The sequence below is a fragment of the Salmo trutta genome, chromosome 6 (genome assembly GCF_901001165.1).
Source record: "Salmo trutta chromosome 6, fSalTru1.1, whole genome shotgun sequence".
NCBI classification, from domain to species: Eukaryota; Metazoa; Chordata; class Actinopteri; order Salmoniformes; family Salmonidae; genus Salmo; species Salmo trutta.
This window is the reverse complement of record NC_042962.1, coordinates 26,861,142-26,882,651: the sequence shown is the minus strand read 5'-3', so window position 1 is coordinate 26,882,651 and position 21,510 is coordinate 26,861,142. Positions and strand designations below refer to the sequence as shown.

The 21,510-nt window shown below is 41.2% G+C and overlaps 1 long non-coding RNA gene across 2 annotated transcripts in view; it reads left to right on the top strand.

The window, feature by feature from the left end:
* Positions 1 to 3,486: 3,486 nt before the first annotated feature.
* Positions 3,487 to 21,510, top strand: part of LOC115195763 (uncharacterized) — a 46,968-nt gene continuing 28,944 nt past the window's right edge. The window contains exon 1 of one of the 2 annotated variants that reach the window (XR_003878739.1): positions 3,487 to 3,678. This is a non-coding gene — a long non-coding RNA (uncharacterized LOC115195763). Of the gene's footprint in view, positions 3,679 to 9,545; positions 9,849 to 21,510 lie in introns of those variants that run through there. The other variant, XR_003878740.1, reaches the window with a different exon arrangement.

Genomic DNA, 21,510 nt, shown 5'->3' with positions numbered 1-21,510 from the left:
TCTAGTAACCAAAAAAGTGTTAAACAAATCAAAATATGTGTTATATTTTAGATTCTTCAAAGTAGACACCCTTTTCCTTGATGACAGCTTTGCATACTTTTGGCATTCTCTCAACCAGCTTCATGAGGAATGGTTTTCCAGCAGTCTTGAAGGAGTTCCCACATATGCTGAGCACTTGTTTGCTCCTTTCCCGCACTCTGCTGACCAACTCATCCCAAACCTCCTTCTTGGTCAAATAGCCCTTACACAGCCTGGAGGTGTGTTTTGGGTAATTGTGCTGTTGAAAAACGAATGATAGTCCCACTAAGCGCAAACCAGATGGGATGGCGTATCGCTGCAGAATGCTGTGGTACCCATGCTGGTTAAGTGTGCATTGAATTCTAAATTGATCACAGACAGTGTCACTAGCAAAGCACAATCACACCTCCTCCATGCTTCAAGGTGGGAACCACACATGCAGAGATCATCGGTTCACCTACTCTGCGTCTCATAAAGACATGGTGGTTGGAACCAAAAATATCACATTTGGACTCATCAGACCAAAGGACAGATTAATACCGGTCTAATGTCCATTGCTCTTGTTTCTTGGCCCAAGAAAGTCTCTTCTTCTTATTGGTGTCCTTTAGTAGTGGTTTCTTTGCAGCAATTCGACCATGAAGGCCTGATTCACGCAATCTCCTCTGAACAGTTGATGTTGAGATATATATGTTACTTGAACTCTATGAAGCATTTATTTGGGCTGCAACTTCTGAGGCTTGTAACTCTAATGGACTTATCCTCTGCAGCAGAGGTAACTCTGGGTCTTCCTTTCCTGTGGCGGTCCTCATGAGAGCCAGTTTCATCATAGCGCTTGATGGTTTTTGCGACTGCACTTCAAGAAGTTCTTGAAATTTTCCGGATTGACTGGCCTTCATGTCTTGAAGTAATGATGGACTCTCATTTCTCTTTGCTTATTTGAGCTGTTCTTGCCATAATATAGACTTAGTCTTTTACCAAATAGGGCTATCTTCTGTATACCAACCCTACCTTGACACAACACAACTGATAGGTGCAAACACATTAAGAAGGAAAGAAATTCCATAAATTAACTTTAATAATGCACACCTGTTAATTGAAAGGCATTTCAGGTGACTACCTCATGAAGCTGGTTGAGAGAATGCCAAGAGTGTGCAAGGCTGTCATCAAGGCAAAGGGTGGCTACTTTGAAGAATCTCAAATATAAAATATATTTTGATTTGTTTAACACTTTTTTGGTTACTACATGATTCCATATGTGTTATTTCATAGTTTTGATGTCTTCACTATTATTCTACAATGTAGAAAATAGTCAAATTAAGAAAAACCCGTGAATGAGTAGGTGTGTCCAAACTTTTGACTGGTACTGTACTTCATCTCTGCTACCCCACACACAATTATCTGTAAGGTCCCTCAGTCGAGCAATGAATTTCAAATACAGATTCAACCACAAAGACCAGGGAAGTTTTTCAATGCCTTGCAAAGAAGGGCACCTATTGGTAGATGGCTCAAAATAAAACAAAGCATTGAAATAAAACATTGAATATCCCTTTCAGCATGAAGTTATTAATTACACCTTGGATGCTGTATCAATACACCCAGTCACTACAAAGATACAGGTGTCCTTCCTAACTAAATTGCCAGAGAGGAAGGAAACCGCACAGGGATTTCACCATGAGGCCAGTGGGGACTTTAAAACAGTTACAGAGTTTAATGGCTGATATTGGAGAAAACTGATGATGGCTCAACAACCTTGTAGTTACTCCACAATACTAACCTAATTGACAGAGTGAACAGGAAGGAAGCCTGCACAGAATAAAAATATACCTAAACATGCATCCTTTTTGCAATAAGACACTAAAGTAAAACTGCAAAAAAAATGTGGCAAAGAAAGTAACTTTATGTCCTTAATATAAAGCGTTATGTTTGGGGCAAATCCAACAACACATCACTGAGTACCACTTTTCATATTTTCTAGCATGGTGGTAGCTGCATCATGTTATGGGTATGCTTTTAATCGGCAAGGACAAGGAGTTTTTGGGGATAAAAAGAAACAGAATAGAGCTAAGCACAGGCAAAATCCTAGAGGAAAAACTGGTTCAGTCTGCTTTCCAATAGGCAAATTCACCATTCAGCAGGACAATAATAATCAAAAGGCCAAATATACACTGGAGTTACTTACCAAGACAACATTGAATGTTCCTGAGTGGCTTAGTTACTTTTGACTTACAACGGCTTGTTGAAAATCTATGGCAAGACATGAAAATGGCTGTCTAGCAATGATCAACAACCAACTTGATAGACCTTGAAGAATTCTTTTAAATGGATAATGTGAAAATATTGTACAATCCAGGTGTGCAAAAGCTCTTAGACCCAGAAAGACTCACAGCTGTAATCGCTGCCAAATGTAATTCTAACATGTTTTGACTCAGGGGTGTGAATAATTATGTAAATTAGATATATTTCTATATTTCATTTTCAATAAATGTGCAGATATTTCTAAAAACATGTTTTTACTTTGTCATTATGGGCTATTGTGTGTAGATGGATGAGGGAAAAAAATCTATTTAATCCATTTTGAATTCAGGCTGTAACACAACAAAATGTGGAATAAGTCAAAGGGTATGTACATGAGACCTTGACAGGACACTTTCACATGCCCTATATCTGTCTGTCTAGTAACCTGTTGCGTCAGTAGCTATTTGCAAAGGGACTGTTTTACAACGATGCCAACCCTATATCATAAAATATATCAGGGTTCCCCAACTAGCAGCCCGCGGAACGAATTTGGTCCGCGGGTGGTTTTATTTGACCCCTCAAGTTTTCTGAGCATTTTCATTGTTGGACATAAAAGACTGTTAAAAACACCAGAAAATGAGCTCCAAGTGGTTTTCATTTTGGAAATATTTTCCCAAGTATTCCCACGCATAATAGAGAGACACGTATTCGTATACAAATATAAGAAAAGTTTGAAATGATGATGTTTTAGCCAAATATTATATCTGTATTATCCTTAGTTCTTTCATCACCAATGACCATAATACGAGTTGTCATTCCTATATCCATTCCACTGGCCCTGTGTAATATAAAATCTGCCTGCGGCTAAATCTAGTTGATGATCTCTGAGCTATACCTTCCCTGTATGAGTTCAGTGCCCTATACTGCAGTGCAGGCTGTTGCATAAAACTGTTGCCTTTTCATCGGGTTGTAATGGAGAAGCCCACCTGCCACTCTCAATAATACTCATTTGAATAAATAGACAAGACACATGACAAGTGTTGAATGGTACATCCACATTACCATCAGGCTGCAAGTATTGGCAGTATGTAGTGGCTATTTATTATTGCATGCATTTGCAGAAATATGAATTACACCGACAGCATCTGCCTTATTTATAGCAGAGCCCAATAAATCATGCGTGCTGCACGTCGATACGCCGATGTGGACGTGATATTATCATCATCTCTAGACTTTGCAGCTCCTCTGTGGCTCGAGCTGACTTATCGTGACGTCAGCCACTGTATCTGACTGTATGCAGCCCTTCATGGAGCGCGTGGCTGCGAGCACATGGAAAGGAGGTCGAGATTTGTGCTTGAAAGACACGCACCTATTCATCCGAAATGGAATATAAATAATAATGCGCAAAATAGAGTCAGAGAACGGGTAAGAGCTCTCTCTATACTATCCATATCGGGTATACGTCGCTTTATGTCGATGTATGTGTTAATGTTCAATCAGAATCCTTTCAGTGCATAGCATTCTAATAATGTAATCTAACTGCAGTAATGTTTTTAATCAAATGGAACCTGTAATATATTTTTTTCATGTTAAAAGTTATTTTTTATTTGGTGAGCTTCCAGATGATATTTTTTATTTTTTTTAACATGATGCCACATTTTTGTATCACTTATCATGGGCTGGATGTTTATTTCGTCCAATATCAAATGGATCATCTATATAATATTGTTGTCCACAGAACTGTTTCATCTCATTTGATCCCATTTATAAATATAGTATTATGTTGTAAGATTTTCTTGCAAATACTCTACTGTTGAAAGCTTTTCTTGCAAATAACCTACTGTAAATGCATTGTAAGATACACTGGATTTTTTGCAATGTTGTTGTTGATGATAATGTTATTATGTTTAATATTTATTCTATTCTATTTGTTTTATAATCATTTCCTAACATCAAAAACCTCCTCCACCAGCCCAACATTCATTAATGCATGAATACATTTAACTAATTTCCTTTTGCTATATGCCATGTTTGTCATATTTGTGAATGATGATGCACTCAGTTGCATTGTTTCACTTCCAGTTGTGTCCTTTTTATGTTGCAAAACAACAGATTCCAGAGGGTAGGCAGCCATATTGGATGTGATACTTTATACAGTAGCCTATAAGAGCAATCCATTGTCTGTCTCAGATATCAACGCAGAGAAATAAACAAAGGGGGACTATGTCCTATTATAGCAATATATATTATATTCAGCACATAATTTTTTTATTAAAAGATGTCACGGGTTTAGATTTGATGGTGGAGCCGTTTATAGTCTTATTATAGTACTAGGCCATCAAGGGCATGTGCAGCGTTTAGATTCTAGATTGAAGTGATTATACACCATATCACATTTTCCTGAGCATATTTGCTGATACTCATCCAGCCCTGGCAGCACATTTACAAGGACGTCGATATGATTGTTGATGATTCAGATGCACACACCCTCCTTTTAGCACTTTGTGATAGGCGCACATGGCTCCGTCTGCACGTGTGTGTGTGTGTGTGTGTGTGTGTGTGTGTGTGTACACTAGTTTACAGAATACAAGGTCATTGTCCCCCCATGGTCGGGTTTCATAGGCGCAAAGACACTGGAGGGTCATGTGTCATACTTCTGGGACATTGGCACCCGTACGAGTCAATGGTCAGTACGTTTGTTGTCACTTTATGGTATTTTTGTGCTGGTTTGCATGGTAACGAGATAACACACTGTACCTTTATGGAAAACGGATCCCGAATCATCCAGGCAGCAGTGCTCATTTGGCTTTTAGTTTGTGATGGTCTGTCACTTATGATGAGGGCCTTGCCTCCCGGTAATATGACTGAAGACAGAAAACCTTGTGGCTTTCTCTGGGAATAAGCCAATAGGCATACTGAGCTATAGACACACTGAGGGATATCAATTATTAGAGGATAATGGTGTTCTTATTCCTCTTGCAAATAGCCTGTTACTTCTGCTTTTCTCTTACGCACAGATCAGCAGGTTCACTCCCTCTGATACACATGCTCATTATAGGGGATGAGAGGAAAATATAACGCATTGGTCCCCTTTAAACCCTCAGAGCCAATCAAACAGCTTTTACATGTTATCAGTGCATAATGTTTTTGTTTTAGTTTGCATCCCATATGGCACCCTATTCCCTATACAGTGAACTACTTTTGACAAGGGCCCTATAGCCCCGGTCAAAAGTAGTGCACTATATGAAATAGGGGAGCACGGCCTTCGAATATGATAGGTAAAGATATAGGTAAGAGTAGAGTGCACAGCACAGGATGAGTTGTTATGAAAGAGTCTGGTGTGAAACCAATGCACTACCTCACTATGTGCAAGCAGACAGCACATGTTGGGAGGCAGGACTACATGGGGGACCATCTGACGTTATGTAATTCAGCCTGTAAGAATGTGTTTTTTGCAGCAGAGAGGAGCTGGAGTAGATTAAGCACACAGCTAGTCCTCCCCTACATTGAGCTGGCTATGTGAAGAGCAGCCAACCCTACGCCCCGCTTTGCAATAACGTCACTTTCTGATGACATCATCACTTTTCTACTCGGGTCCACTTATGTGTAGCTCTCTCTCTCTCTCTCTCATTCACTCTCTGTCTCTCTCTCTCACTCGTTCTCCCTCTCTCTCCCCTCCCTCCCTTGCGCTCTCATTCTCTCTATCCATTAGACGGCAGCCTGTCTGTGTTTTCTTTGGCAGCCGGGACCAGGGTCTGCCTGCCAAGTGCTTCCCTGCACAATGTTTTCAGTGTGAGAGATGGGTTATGAGAGGCACAGTAAGAAATAAAGTTGTGGAATCAAAAAAGGGTAGTTAGTTGCCCTGTTCAGTATTCAGCACAACATGTAAAGCAGAAAGCACCAAACTTTAGAAGTGATATGGATGTGGTTACCGTCTGATAAGGGGTTTCCCAAAATCTCCCCACTGCCATCCTCCAGGAAACAGCTAATCAGAAATGAATGTTGTGATTGATAAGAACTAACTTCCTTTCGATTGAAGAAAGCATTATTCAGCATGTTTTTTTCACCACAAAATGTAGTGTGTGAATGTTATTCATGTATTGCATTTGTTTATTTGAGGGACCGTATTTATGAGGTAGAGGTCAATCTCTTCAATCACAGGTAATGTGACCATGGCAGATGCCATCTACAATATAATTCAATCCTATTTGCAGTTTGAAATCAAATGAAAAACACACACTCACGTCGAGGAGGTTTTGGTCCACTGTGACTTGGCCTCTAATTGGTTGAATTTCCTTGTTTTCTTAGGCTCAAATGAGGGACTTTTTCAGAGTAAAGCGCCTCCAGAGAGTTCCCTGAGTTCCTTGGAATGATTAAAAACATAGAGCAGAGCTGTGGGGTGGTCACAGGCCTGTCTGTCTGTTATGTAATGCTACTCCCCCTGCTGAATGAAGTCACTGGCTAGCTTCAGGCACGTTTAAGGAATATTTAACCATAGAATTAGGAGTTAGATAGGATCTCTATGTATTTAACTGAATAGGGGAGGGAGAAAGAGAAGTTGGAAATGCAGAAGTGATACAAGATGAATGTGATACACTGGCCCCACAAAAACATTTCCATTCAGAATGGTGTGCTACTGTACAACCTTGGTGATGAGATCACATTTTACATTTACATTTGAATCATTTAGCTAGCAGACTGTTAGGACTATTATTAGCACACTCTTATCCAGAGCAACTTACAGTCGATGCATTCAACTAAGTAAACCACCATACTTATAGGCTTAACTATGACAATACAGGAAGTGAAATGTCTCTTTCTCTTTATAGACAAGATTTAGTAAGACGCTATAGCCTAGCATTTATATAGTTGAAGCAGAATGCTGCCTACAGTATGGAAACACGGAGGTACCGGACAACTTTTTTGTCGCCTCGCTTGCGGAGTGGTTGGATTCAGAAAAAGGGCCACAGTGACCTCATAGAAAGTCAGCCTGAAAAGCCTTTTGTCACACCCTGACTTTTCAGGCCCCGTCGGTCAATCCATGTTCAGATGGAACGCAGATAAAAAGCTGCTGAATGGCTGGAATCTGTAGAACCTTTTTGTATTTGGATGTGCTGGGTGTCAATGCAGAGAGAGCAGAATGGAGAGAGCATTGTCATGTGTTTTATTCCAATGATGCCTAGCATGCTGTGTTGGCTGGATTAGAACTAATTCTCCTCTGAGATTTTCCTCTCTGCCATAGATGCATATTGCGCACAGCCTTATTTGTGCTGGGGTTTGTGAGTCAAAAGAGCACTGTGTTGAGTTTAAAGGGATAGACAGGGCCAGGAGAGGGAGGGAGAGAGAGAGTGAGAAGAATGTCAGTGGTAGTGCTGAGCGATTATGAATTGCCAAAACATTTAAAATATTCCATTGTCTCAGTTGTGTATATTACTTAGTTTTATTTGATGAATTTGTAATATTTCATTCCTTAAAGTCATCATTTCATCTCTGCTCAGGCGGTACCAGCCAGCCAGACAGAACCACCATCTAACGTTATCTCTGTTCTCCCCATGCTGTACTGTCTTTAGTCTTCCTATTTAGCAAGGCTAGTCTGCCTAAGTATGCTGCAGAGCTGTCTGACAATCATTTTACGAGTTTTCAAAGTAGATACTTTCACAAACTGTTTCTATCCCGCTCTCTCGTTGTTGTGTTGTGTACATTCCTCTCTCATGTGGCGGCGTATGCAGTCTGTGTGTATCCAACCTAACGTAGCAGGCGTAAAAGTGGATCCATCTCTGTCCGAGCCAGAAAAGAACAGGCGCAATGGATTATGGTCATTGTAGTTAATTACCACGTTTCTGCACTGAACTAGGTTGAATATTTTAATAATAAAAACTACAACTCCCTTCAGCCCAGTGTCCCATATTGTTCTCATGTTGTATTTTTGGTCTCATCTCCTTCGCTCTTCTGTGTGCACCTTCCCATTTACACCAGAGATCTGTATATAATGACAAGATGCACGTCTCCGCCCTAACAGTCGTTGTCCCGAAGGCGGGCGGCAGGTGACAAGCTAAGTTCCAAAATAAGCCCAAAGAAACGCATTGGCCTTATTTTAGACAGATTTTTAGCAGTGAAACCACTCTCTTTGCATCTTCCTCTATGGTTTACACACACACACCAAGTTCCTCCCCCTGCCTCTCACGCCAACAAAGTTGAGAGATCACAACTTCCTCTCTGTTTTCGTATGTCCCCAGGGAGTCACACACACACACACACACACGAAACAAACATGGAATTACAGAGAGAAAGCAAGGACCTTAAGCTGGCAGGCAGGCAGAGAAAAGCGGCTAACATCAGAAGAGTGATCTTTGCTCTACTTCCCAGGTTCTGCAGACGTGATGAGTCATGTTCTAAACAATGTGTTTGATTTTGCTGTCAGTTTACCTCCAGCTACAAGAGAAAGCAGCACAGTGATTCACACTGTTTGACTGACCCACATACAGTAATACATGTGGTGCTGCTGCCACTATTAGACTAAGGAGCTGATCCATGAAAATAAATATAGTTCTCCAGCTCTAATGAATTGCAGTACAAGCAATGACGTTAAAACACAACCAACAACGTTTAAACACAATCAATGACGTTTGCACCGATGCAGGACTAGGGAGGATTAACACAAAACATAGGCCTATTTTATTTGCCAAAAAATAAGATGACAGAAATCTTTCTCATATAAGAGAGAAATGTATCCTACCATTTCCAGCTTCAACCCAGCTAACAATTCTAGGGAGAGAAAACGTTTTTGTAATGTTACACGCAATGTTCCCTTGATGTTTGAATGTCCAGTTTTCTGTTATTCAGGGGAACATTCTATGTATTTTAGAAAAAACCTCCTGAGACTGTATTTAGCATGTTTTGGCATTAGAGTTAGGAGAACATTACCTTAATGTCAAACAGAACTAACCCAGAACGTGATTACAATGTTCTCAGAATATCCAATATTAAGGTTCCAGACACGTTTCATGGGACGCTACAAGAACATTCATGTGTCCAGTTTTCTGAGGGTTAATAGAATATTCCATTAACCTTTTCACGTGTGAGTTCCAAATATCTCTAACCGTCGCCCCTGCGTGAGTTTTTTCATGCGCGTGATGTAAGAATGCTCTCACTGTTTCACAATGTGATTGTTACTCAACAGGATAGTTACCCGCGCTGCCCTCAAACCAAGGCACGCTGCCTGCTAATTATCAATAGTCCATGTTTCAACTTGTCAATTTCAAATCATTTTCCAACAAGTTTTATTTTCTAACAACAGTTTGAATTTAGGTGTGTTCCACCTCCTCGTTAATTGGCATACGAAGTAGACCATTTCACTCTTGCGGACAATTTATGTTTGAGGTTTTACTGAGCCGGACAAACTCCTCTCTTCAAGTGAGGCGAAGCACTTCCCGAGTGTTTCCCGAGATCAAGTATGAAGACATTGCGCATCTCTAGTCAGAACAGGCCTTGCACAAACATTTTCCCCCAGCACATTTTCTGGCTGACGCCCGCATTGCCTTCATAGCTGTTTGTCTTACAAATTGGACTTTGGACATGTGTGCATTCCTATCAAAGTAAGTGGCTTATTTTCTGTATAACGTGTTGTCGTTTCATGTTTTCAAGTACTGATGACAAATCATGCATTCCGATTCTTGCATAGATTGATATGGACACATGATGTGTGTAAAATACTTGAACGTTGTACTGATTATGATGAGCTAATGCTAAGCTATTTGCCGGCTATGTGTGGCGCCACGTTTGTTGACGTCATACAATGCATTCTGTTTGTCACGTAAGCATCTGTCAGACCAAAGATGTTATAACAAGGGATAGTTCACTCGACTAACTTATGGTGCTTTCAAGACAACTGTGAACTCTGAAAAACACTACTTAAAATCATGACGTCAATGATCTTCAGGTCGGAAAGTCGGCGCTCTAGAAAGAGGCCTGAGTTTCCGAGTTGGAATTCAGAGTTGGATGACCGTTAAAATCGTTTCTCCCGAATTCCCAGTTGTCTTGAACGTGGCATCAGATTGTAACTTTGGTACCTCAGGGTTGCCAGCTCAGACGCCCCTTTCCAGGGGGTTTATTTGTTTTTAACGTATAACCTTCTCTTGTGTTTGCCCCCATTTATTGATAATTCCCCCATTATAGTAGTATTTCCTGCATCATATCCCCCACCATACCTTCCCCCATATTTTTCAGGCAATGAGCGCAGCCATCATTGACTTTGTTTATTTGCGTCTTATGATTTGGGAGTTTTCGCTTGTCAAACGTAAACAAACATTGCTGCCATTATAAAGAATGTAGCTGCTGTTAGCTTAGCTGACACGCATTTATTTTCTAAACAACATTACATTAGTCTCTTGTGCTCACCAGAGATGTGGTACATTGTAAACTAGTCTAGTTGTTAGGTTGCTAACTTACGTTTTGCTTTGTTTTTTTGTCAGCGCAACCTGTTATTAAGACTGGTTTATGGAATGAGTTTGACTGTGGATGTGTTCCGTGTGATGCTTGGATGATGAAATTCACAAAAGAAGGTCAAATTGAGGAATAAAGTTTAAAACCTTTATTTTCCATCAGTACAATAACATATTTAGATGCTGTTTAGACAACAGTGATGTTTAGACGCATTTGTTGCGTCATACGTTCTGTTGCTACTGTTCCAATCATGTATTTGAGATTGTACGCTGCAGGGACCACTCAACAATGATCACAAATACGTGATTGTACGCGCCAAAGGGTAACATTACACCAAACATACACAGAGCATGGTTGCCATGTTCTCAGAATAAGATATTCATGTTCTAGACACGTTTCATGGGACGTTGCACGAACATTGTGTCCAGTTTTCTGAGGGTTAGTAGAATATTCCATCAACCTCCCACCAAACATGTACACTGAAAAAATGGTTGCCATTTTCTCAGAATATAAGGGATATCGCCACTGTCCAGAAGAATACCTAACTGCTCCTCCCTAGGCACTTGAGTAAATCTGAAAACAACTTGATAGGTGTTAGCAATAGGGTGAATGCACTTTGAAGTAAATCTCAGCTCTTTGAAAAGAACACTCAAGAAAAACTTTTATTGATTATAGTGATTCAGGAGAATCATTAAAATAGGTTAATATGCCCCACCAACATTAGACATCTATACAGAAAGACCTTAAGTTGCTGAAATAACAAAATCAAATCAATGATGAGAGTATAATCAGGTTAACTGATATCTGACGTGGACATGGTGGCGTAGATCGGACTACCGTGAAGATCAGACTACCATGAACCAAGAGGTTGTGAGTTCAAATCCCAGGTGAGGACATGTTGAACAATAATTACTGTATACATGCACAATATAATCATGTAATGTATGTAAGTTGAAGTTAATTGCCTCAACAACAGTAACAAGGCATGATGTGTAATAATGTTTCTTTGGGACTGTCAGGTGACGTCCTAACAACTAACACACAGAAATTTTCTTGCAACGTTCCCATGAAATGTGTCTAGAACATTAATATCTTAAGTTCTGAGAACATGGTAACCACGTTCTGGTAAGTTCTATTTGACATTAAGGGAATGGCCTCTTGGAAAGTGTCCTTGCACATCACTGGAACATTCCTATGAAAACCTTAGATAATGACCGAATAAGACTCTTAATAGAACGTTCTCTAAAGTTGTGGGAATGTTTGTTGTTAGCTGGGAACTTCTCTTAATTTACCTAAGAGGTGATTAATAAATGTAATAGACTTCAAAAATGTGTCATTAACTAATTATGAACCATTTAGTGCTAATTGCTGTTATTTTAACAGCCTTTTCCATCTAGCACATGCTGTTGGAAATGAAAACCAAACCTATCAGCTAGACAGTCTGACAGCCTAGGGATCACGTGTGCTGCCTAGTGAGGGCCGCGCTATCCCTAGGTACAGATCTAGGATCAGCTTCCCCTCACCAATCCTAACCTTAACCATTTGTGGGGAAAATGCTAAACTTACCAAAGATCAGCATCTAGGGGCAACATTCGCCCTACTCCATGTGGAGCCTGTTCACGTTGCACTTTAATGAGAGTTAAAACAACATGAATGAAATATTAATGACTACCTTTCAGGATCTGCGCCAACTCTCTCCATCACCTGCTCATCAGGGGTCTTGGGTCAGTCTGCTGTTGGTCTGTCTCACAGGATTAATTAGCCTGATTGACAGACATTGCAGTAGGTGATTGCACACACAGAAGGTAAATGCACACACACAGACACTCACTCACACACACACACACACACATTTGTTTTACGATCTTTGTCGGGACCAAACAATTTACTCCCATTGAAAATCCTACTTCCCTAACCCCTAACCCTGTTCTGTTCACCATCTGCCCTGGCGTGTCTCCCCTTGTCTGGTACAGGTACTTCCACCACACTCACCCCTCTCTGCCGAGCTATCGCTCGCCTCCAGCACACACGCACTGTTGGGGCGGGTGACTCTGAACTTACAGTGGCTAGCCCCAAGTCATTATATATTTTATTTTTTTCTTGTGCATTTTGCCTCATGACTCCTGCATGCTTTGTTGACTACGAACTTTCTTTACCCAACCGTGGGACAGACTATGTTTGTTCCCACATTCGGGACTCTGACTCTCTATTGATTACACAGACTTTTGGCCTCCCGTCCAATTCTAACCACCTCTCGCCGGCTTTGTATTCGTGTTACCTGATGAAATTCCTGTACAATATGATCTTGTTGCCATCTAATGCACATTCAGATGTCATAAATCAACACTGCAGAGCTCTCCCTGTCCTCTGCCGTGCCCTGATTGTATTACTCTTGATGATATCTGGAAATGTGCATGTACATCCTGGCCCATCTAATGTTGCTAACCCCAATTCTGACTTTGATATCTGCTTCACTGATTTCTGCTCTCGTAAAAGCCTGGGTTTTCTGCACTTAAACACTAGAAGCTTATTACCTAAAATGGATCAATTGAAAGTGTGGGTTCACAGCTCCAATCCAGATGTGTTGGTCATTACTGAGATGTGGATAAGGAAGAGTGTTTTGAATACTGATGTTAGCATTTCTGGTTATAACTTTTTTCATCAAGAAAGATCTTCCAAAGGTGGGGGAGTGGCAATCTTTACCAAGGGTCACCTTCAGTGCTCGGTTGTCTCCACCAAGTCTATCCACAAACAATTTGATTTGCTGCTTTTAAGCATTATACTTTCAAATAGCTCTTTGTTGACTGTTGCTGGGTGCTATTGTCCCCAATCAGCACCGGCCTGTACCCTACCTGCCCTAAGCTCTCTCCTAGCCCCTTACACTAAGTCTGATTTTGTCCTGTTAGGTGACCTAAACTGGGACATACTTACACCACCTGACCAAGTAGTAAAGCAATGGGACACCCTAAATCTTTCTCAGATTATTACCAGTCCCACAAGGTATGACTCCAAACACCCAGAAAAGGCTACTCTCCTCAATGTTATCCTCACAAATAATCCTGATAGGTATCACTGTGGTGTTTTCTGTAATGACCTTAGTGATCACTGTTTTTACAGCCTGTGTTCGTAATGGCTGCTCAGTGAAACGACCTGTCCTGATTTGTCATAGACGCTTGCTAAAAAACTTTAATGAGCAAGCCTTATAAACTGGCCTCTGTAAAATGGTATAGAATCAGCTTGATCCCTGTCGAAGACGCTTGGACCTTCTTTTTTGATATTTTCAGTGGTATTGTTAACAAACACGCCCCTATAAAGAAAATGAGAATTAAAAACAGGTTCAGCCCCTGGTTCGACTGTGAATTGTATTTGGCAAAAGGCTTTGCACACGCATACTCAGGCTGACATGTGTCTCGTTCTGGCAAATTAGAAATAAGTGCACTCAGGCTATCCGGAAGGCCAAAGTTAGTTACTTTAAGGAGCAGTTCTCTCTCTGTGGGTCTAACCCCAAGAAGTTCTGGAAAACGGTTAAAGACCTGGAGAATAAACCCTCCTCACAGCTGTCCATGTCCCTTAATGTTAATGGTGTGGTTATTACTGACAATAAGCACATGGCTGAGCTCTTTAATCACCACTTCATTAAGTCAGGATTCCTATTTGACTCAGCCATGCCTCCTTGCCCGTCCAACATTTCCTCATCTTCCACCCCTTCTAATACAACTATCCCCGATGTTTCTCCCTCTTTTTCCCCTACCCTGCTACAAAGTTTCTCTCTGCAGGCAGTCACTGAGTCAGATGGTTTAGACCCTTTCTTCTTTAAGGTTGCTGTCCCTATCATCGCCAAGCCTATCTCCAACCTTTTTAACCTGTCTCTCCTTTCTGGGGAGATTCCCATTGCTTGGAAGGCAGTCACAGTTCGTCCTTTATTTAAATGGTGAGATCAAGCTGATCCTAACTGTTATAGGCCTATTTCTATTTTGCCCTGTTTATCATAAGTGTTGGAATAACTTGTCAATAATCAACTGACTGGCTTTCTTGATGTCTATAGTATTCTCTCTGGTATGCAATCTGGTTTCCGCTCAGGTTATGGATGTGTCACTGCAAACTTAAAGGTCCTCAATGATGTTACCATTGCCCATAATTCTAAGTAATGTTGTGCTGTTATTTTTATTGAATTGGCCAAAGCTTTTGATACTGTAGACAATTCCATTCTTGTGGGCCGACTAAGGAGTATTGGTGTCTCTGAGGGGTCTTTGGCCTGGTTTGCTAACTACCTCTCTCAAAGAGTGCAGTGTATAAAGTCAGAAAATCTGCTGTCTCAGCCACTGCCTGTCACCAAGAGAGTACAACCAAGGCTTGATCCTAGGCCCCACACTCTTCTCAATTTACATCAACAACATAGCGCAGGCAGTAGGAAGCTCTCTCATCCATTTATATGCAGATGATACAGTCTTGTACTCAGCTGGCCTCTCCCCAAATGTTGTGTTAAATGCTCAATAACAAAGCTTTCTTAGTGTCCAACAAGCTTTCTCTACCCTTAACCTTGTTCTGAACACCTCCAAAACAAAGGTCATGTGGTTTGGTAAGAACAATGCCCCTCTCCCCACAGGTGTGATTACTGCATCTGAGGGTTTAGAGCTTGAGGTAGTCACCTCATACAAGTACTTGGCTAGACAGTACACTGTCCTTCTCTCAGCAAATATAAAAGCTGCAGGCTAAAGTTAAATCTAGACTTGGGTTCCTCTATCATAATCTCTCCTCTTTCACACCAGCTGCCAAACTAACCCTGATTCAGATGACCATTTTACCCATGCTAGATTACGGAGACATAATTTATAGATTGGCAGGTAAGGGTGCTCTCGTGCAGCTAGATGTTCTTTACCATTTGGCCATCAGGTTTGCCACCAATGCTCCTTATAGGACACATCATTGCACTCTGTAAACTCCTCTGTAAACTGGTCATCTCTGTATACCCGTCGCAAGACCCACTGGTTGATGCTTATTTATAAAACCCTCTTAGGCCTCACTCCCCCCTATCTGAGACATCTACTGCAGCCCTCATCCTCCACATGCAACACAAATCCTGCCAGTCACATTCTGTTAAAGGTCCCCAAAGCACACACATCACTGGGTCGCTCCTCTTTTCAGTTCGCTGCAGCTAGCGACGGGAACGAGCTGCAACAAACACTACTGGATAGTTTTATCTCATTATCTTAATTAAAAGACTTAATGATGGACACTCTTACTGACAGTTGTGGCTGCTTTGCGTGATGTATTGTTGTCTCTACCTTCTTGCCCTTTGTGCTGTTGTCTGTGCCCAATGTTTGTACCATGTTTTGTGTTGCTACCATGTTGTTGTCATGTTGTGTTGCTACCATGCTGTGTTGTAATGTGTTGCTGCCATGCTATGTTGTTGTCTTAGGTCTCTCTTTATGTAGTGTTGTCTCTCTTGTTGTGATGTGTGTTTTGTCCTATATTTATATATATATTTATTTATTTATTTTTAACCCAGCCCCCGTCCACGCAGGAGGCATTTTGCCTTTGGGTAGGCCATCATTGTAAATAAGAATTTGTTCTTAACTGACTTGCGTAGTTAAATAAAGGTTAAATAAATAAATAAAACCTCATCTTAATCCCAAACCCTAACCTAGCCATCTTCAGATCTCCTTAGAGATTGTCATGCTGTGGTGGTCTAGTCAGTGGATGAATAGAATTCATACAGGGAGGAATCTAATTTTAGATACGGGAGTGTATCTTGAATTGTCACTCAAATCTCTCTTTGATATCAATGCATGTTTGGTGTAAAACTTTGAGTTAGAGTTTCCATTCAGCCAGCCAGGTGGAAATATCTTTCTGTAGTTCCTCTGTTCTCACTGCCTGGCACAGTTGGGCTACTGCGTTATTTTAGGGGCTGCAGGGCAAGTGGGACAGCAGTTGGCTCCGAGGAGCAGTACAGTGTCAGTTGCTGTCAGAATATACACCAGCGCAGCGTCGCCAGGTGTCAGAGCGTGTCCCCTCGCACGTCAACCACTCTAAATGTAGCCTGTGTATGGAGCCTTGACCTGTCACTCCAACCCTCAGCTGTCTGCATGGATGGATGCAGGCTTGCTGAGCAGAGGTGAACTCAGCTGAGCTATGATCCCTGGGTGATCAACTTCTCCTGGCACATTTCTTCCACGGATGCCCCATCAAAACATTACACCTTAGAGCATTCTTTTGACAGCAGGGAATGTACCCCACTAACCGCAGGTCCTCATCGACTCGTCATCCCAATGGTTGGAGGTCTGTTTTTAGACAGATCCTATTCTCAGTAAGATGAGTAATATTTCCGCTCTAGAAAGGAGAGGGGTAGATGTATTCTGAGCCCTCAGGCCTTGAACCACATCAGACAGAGTGTTCAGAGTTGGATTTGGAGCATGGAGCCATGGAGAATAACCTGTGTTGTCGAAATCCATGACAAGTTCCCTGGGAAAGCATGCATGGTACAGTGTATCAATCTGCCCTCTTGTTCCGGTTGTTAGACTTTTATGGCGCTTCATGGACCTAAGCCCCCTTCAGCCCCCTCTCCTGTTGGCTTTGATGGTTAGCTGGGGACACACTGATCTTGTTCCCCTCTGAAGCACTGACCGACCATCCCTAGGGAGGGATTGATTGCTTTTGTACTCCCCCATACTGTACGTACCTCTATGTAAAGCAATAGGAGATAGCCTGCCATCTGGGGGAAGTGATACCTCTGTCTGCTGAATCATACTATTAAAGTGGTCCCTCTTCCTATCTGTCTCCCTCATGCCTCTCCTGTGCCCCACTGCCCCCATCTCGCTCCCAGAGAAGATAGTGCGTTTACTGGGCTAGAGGGATGTAACTTATCTTAATGTGGTAGTTGTGTCACGCTTCGGTGCCTATCTGCACAGAAAACCTTTAGACTGTCTTGTTGAAAGTGGTGGAGAGGTTGGTACAATATGTGTTATATAGAGGATTTGTAGAGTGCAAATAGACTTGTTTCCCATCACAATTTTAACAGTACAAATGTAAAATATCAAATTATGATCTCATTTTATTGGAGAGACTCAGCGAAAGATAGTATGTCACAAAGGCTGTGGGCTGGATTTGCACAGTCACGCTACTCTCACATTCTTAGCAAAATATGTTAGTCATTATTGCCGTTTTGAATTTATCGGTAATTTTAATTGTTTATATGGAAATTTCTTTAGAATACCTGGAAATACTATTTATGCATCTTTGTTTATTATCATAATGTGTATAGATTTCTCCTCTTTCACGCATTTATGAAACTTTGGCTACCAGTTTTGTGCCTTTGTGCACAACTTCCAGATGCTTTTCCAGGTTTGATGTGGTGTTTCTGGATGAAGAGAACAATGGTGCCTTTGCAGTTTGCATTTTACTAAAATGTTGTTCCCTTTCTCCTCGATTAACTCAAAATAATGGGAGCATTTCCACAAGGAAATGGTTAAGCAGGGTATCAACTCATGTGCCAAATTTCTTTGAACTAGGAATGTTACAGATAGAAATGCATTGACGAAAGCTAATGTGATTCCTCAAAGACGACAGAGAGTTATCTTTGAGATGCTCAACTATCTATAATTCTACCGGTTCCCATCTTTCAATGAGAAACTCATTTTAGATTCTTCAAAGTAGCCATCCTTTGCCTTGATGACAGCTTTGCACACTCTTGACATTATCTCAACCAGCTTCATGAGGAATGCTTTTCCAACAGTCTTGAAGGAGTTCCCACATATGCTGAGCACTTGTTGGCTAATTTTCCTTACTCTGTGGTCCAACAAATCCCGAACCATCTCAATTGGGTTGAGGTTGGGTGATTGTGGATGCCAGGTCATCTGAATGCAGCACTCCATTCCTCTCCTTCTTGGTCAAATAGCCCTTACACAGCCTCGAGGTGTGTTTTGGGTCATTGACCAGTTGAAAAACAAATGATAGTCCCACTAAATGCAAACCAGGTGGGATGGTGTATTGCTGCAGAATGCTGTGGTAGCCATGCTGGTTAAGTGTGCCTTGAATTATAAATAAATCACAGACAGTGTGACTAGCAAAGCACCCCCACACCATCACAACTCCTCCTCCATGCTTCACAGTGGGAACCACACATGCGGAGGTCATCCGTTCACCAACTCTGCATCTCACAAAGCCATGTCGGTTGGAACCAAAAATATCACATTTGGACTCATCAGAACAAAAGACAGATTTCCACCGGTCTAATGTCCATTGCTTGTGTTTCTTGGCCCAAGCAAGTCTTTTCTTCTTATTGGTGTTATTTAGTAGTGGTTTCTTTGCAGCAATTTGACCATGAAGTCCTGATTCACGCAGTCTCCTCTGAACAGTTGATGTTGAGATATGTCGGTTACTTGAACTCTATGAAGCATTTATTTGGGCTGCTATCTGAGGTGGAGTTAACTCTAATGAACTTATCCTCTGCAGCAGAGGTAACTCTGGGTCTTCCTTTCCTTTTTTTGTCCTCATGAGAGCCAGTTTCATCACAGCGCTTGATGGTTTTTGCTCATGCACTTGAAGAAACTTTTAAAGTTCTTGATATTTTCTGGATTGACTGACCTTCATGTCTTGAAGTAATGATGGACTCTCATTTCTCTTAGCTTATTTCAGCTGTTCTTGCCATAATATGGACTTGGTCTTTTATCAAATAGGGCTATCTTCTGTATACCTACCTTGTCACAACACAGCTGATTGGCTCAAACACATTAATAAGGAAAGAAATTCCACAAATTAACTTTAACAAGGCACATTGAAATTGAAATGCATTCCAGGTGACTACCTCATGAAGCTGGTTGAGATAATGCCAAGAGTGTGCAAAGCTGTCATCAAGGCAAAGGGTGGCTACTTTGAAGAATCTCAAATATAAAATATATTTTGATTTGTTTAACACTTTTTTGGTTACTACATGATTCCATATGTGTTATTTCATAGTTTTGATGTCTTCACTATTATTCTACAATGTAGAAAATAGTCAAATAAAGAGTAGGTGTGTCCAAACTTTTGACTGGTACTGTATGTTTCTAAGAATGTGAGAGTAGGGTGACTCCCATAGCAGGCCTCAAACCCAGGCCACTAGCACCAATGATGAACACCCTAACCACTGTCCTAATAAGGGATATCTCTAGGGCATGTGCTTATTGGGCCAGTAAAGTTACGCCCTGTCCAGAAGAATACCTAACCCCTCCTACCTACTGTAGGCACTTGATAGGTGTTAGCAATAGGGTGAATGCACTTTGAAGTAAATCTCAGGTCTTTTAAACGTACACTCAAGAAATACTTTTATTGATCATAGTGAGTCAGGAGTGTCGTTATTAAACAGGTTAATATGCCCCACCAACATTAGACAACAATACAGAAAGCCCTTAAATTGTAAATCAAATAAATGAGAGAATTGTCAAATTAACTGATACCTGACAAGGACATGGTGGCGTAGCAGGAAGATCGGAGTCAGCGAACCAAGATGTTGCGAGTTCAAATCCTAGGTGAGGACATGTTGAATAATATTTATTGTACAAATGAACATGCTCAATGTAATCATGTATGTCAAATATGTAAGTTAAAAGCACAGTTTGTGAGTGTTCCTTGCCAACAGACAAAAAGAGTTGTGAATGGATCAGTGGTTCACCAATCAGGGCCTTGATTTGTCTTGGCAACAGTAACAAGGTGTGTTGTGTAATGAAACAAACATCTTTTGGATCACAATTCCAGTGGGTCAGAATTTTACATACACTAAGTTGACTGTGCCTTTAAACAGCTTGGAAAATTCCAGAAAATAATGTCATGGCTTTAGAAGCTTCTGATAGGCTAACTGACATCATTTGAGTCAATTGGAGGTGTACCTGTGGATGTATTTCAAGGCCTACCTTCAAACTCAGTGCCATCATGGGACATCATGGGAAAATCAAAGGAGACGCGTTCTGTCTCCTAGAGATGAACATACTTTGGTGCGAAAAGTGCTGGAGGAATCAGGTACAAAAGTATCTATATCCACAGTAAAATGAGTCCTATATCGACATAACCTGAAAGGAAGAAGCCACTGCTCCAAAACCGCTATAAAAAGCCAGACTACGGTTTACAACTGCACATGGGGACAAAGATCGTACTTTTTGGAGAAATGTCCTCTGGTCTGATGAAACAAAAATAGAACTGTTTGGCCATAATGACCATCGTTATGTTTGGAGGAAAAAGTGGGAGGCTTGCAAGCCGAAGAACATCCCAACCGTGAAGCACGGGGTGGCAGCTTCATGTTGCGGGGGTGCTTTGCTGCAGGAGGGACTGGTGCACTTCACAAAATAGATGGCATCATGAGGAGAGAAAATTATGTGGATATATTGAAGCAACATCTGAAGACATCAGTCAGGAAGTTAAAGCTTGGTCGTAAATGGGTCTTCCAAATGGACAATGACCCCAAGCATACTTCCAAAGTTGTGGCAAAATGTCTTAAGGACAACAAAGTCAAGGTATTGGAGTGACCATCACAAAGCCCTGACTTCAATCCAATAGAAGATTTGTGGGCAGAACAGAAAAAGCGTGTGCGAGCAAGGAGGCCTACAAACCTGACTCAGTTACACCAGCTCTGTCAGGAGGAATGGGCCAAAATTCACCCAACTTATTATGGGAAGCTTGTGGAAGGCTCCCCAAAACGTTTGACCCAAGTTAAACAATTTAAAGGCAATGCTACCAAATACTAATTGAGTGTATGTAAACTTCTGACCCACTGGGAATGTGATGAAAGAAATAAAAGCTGAAATAAATCATTCTCTCTACTATTATTCTGACATTTCACAATAT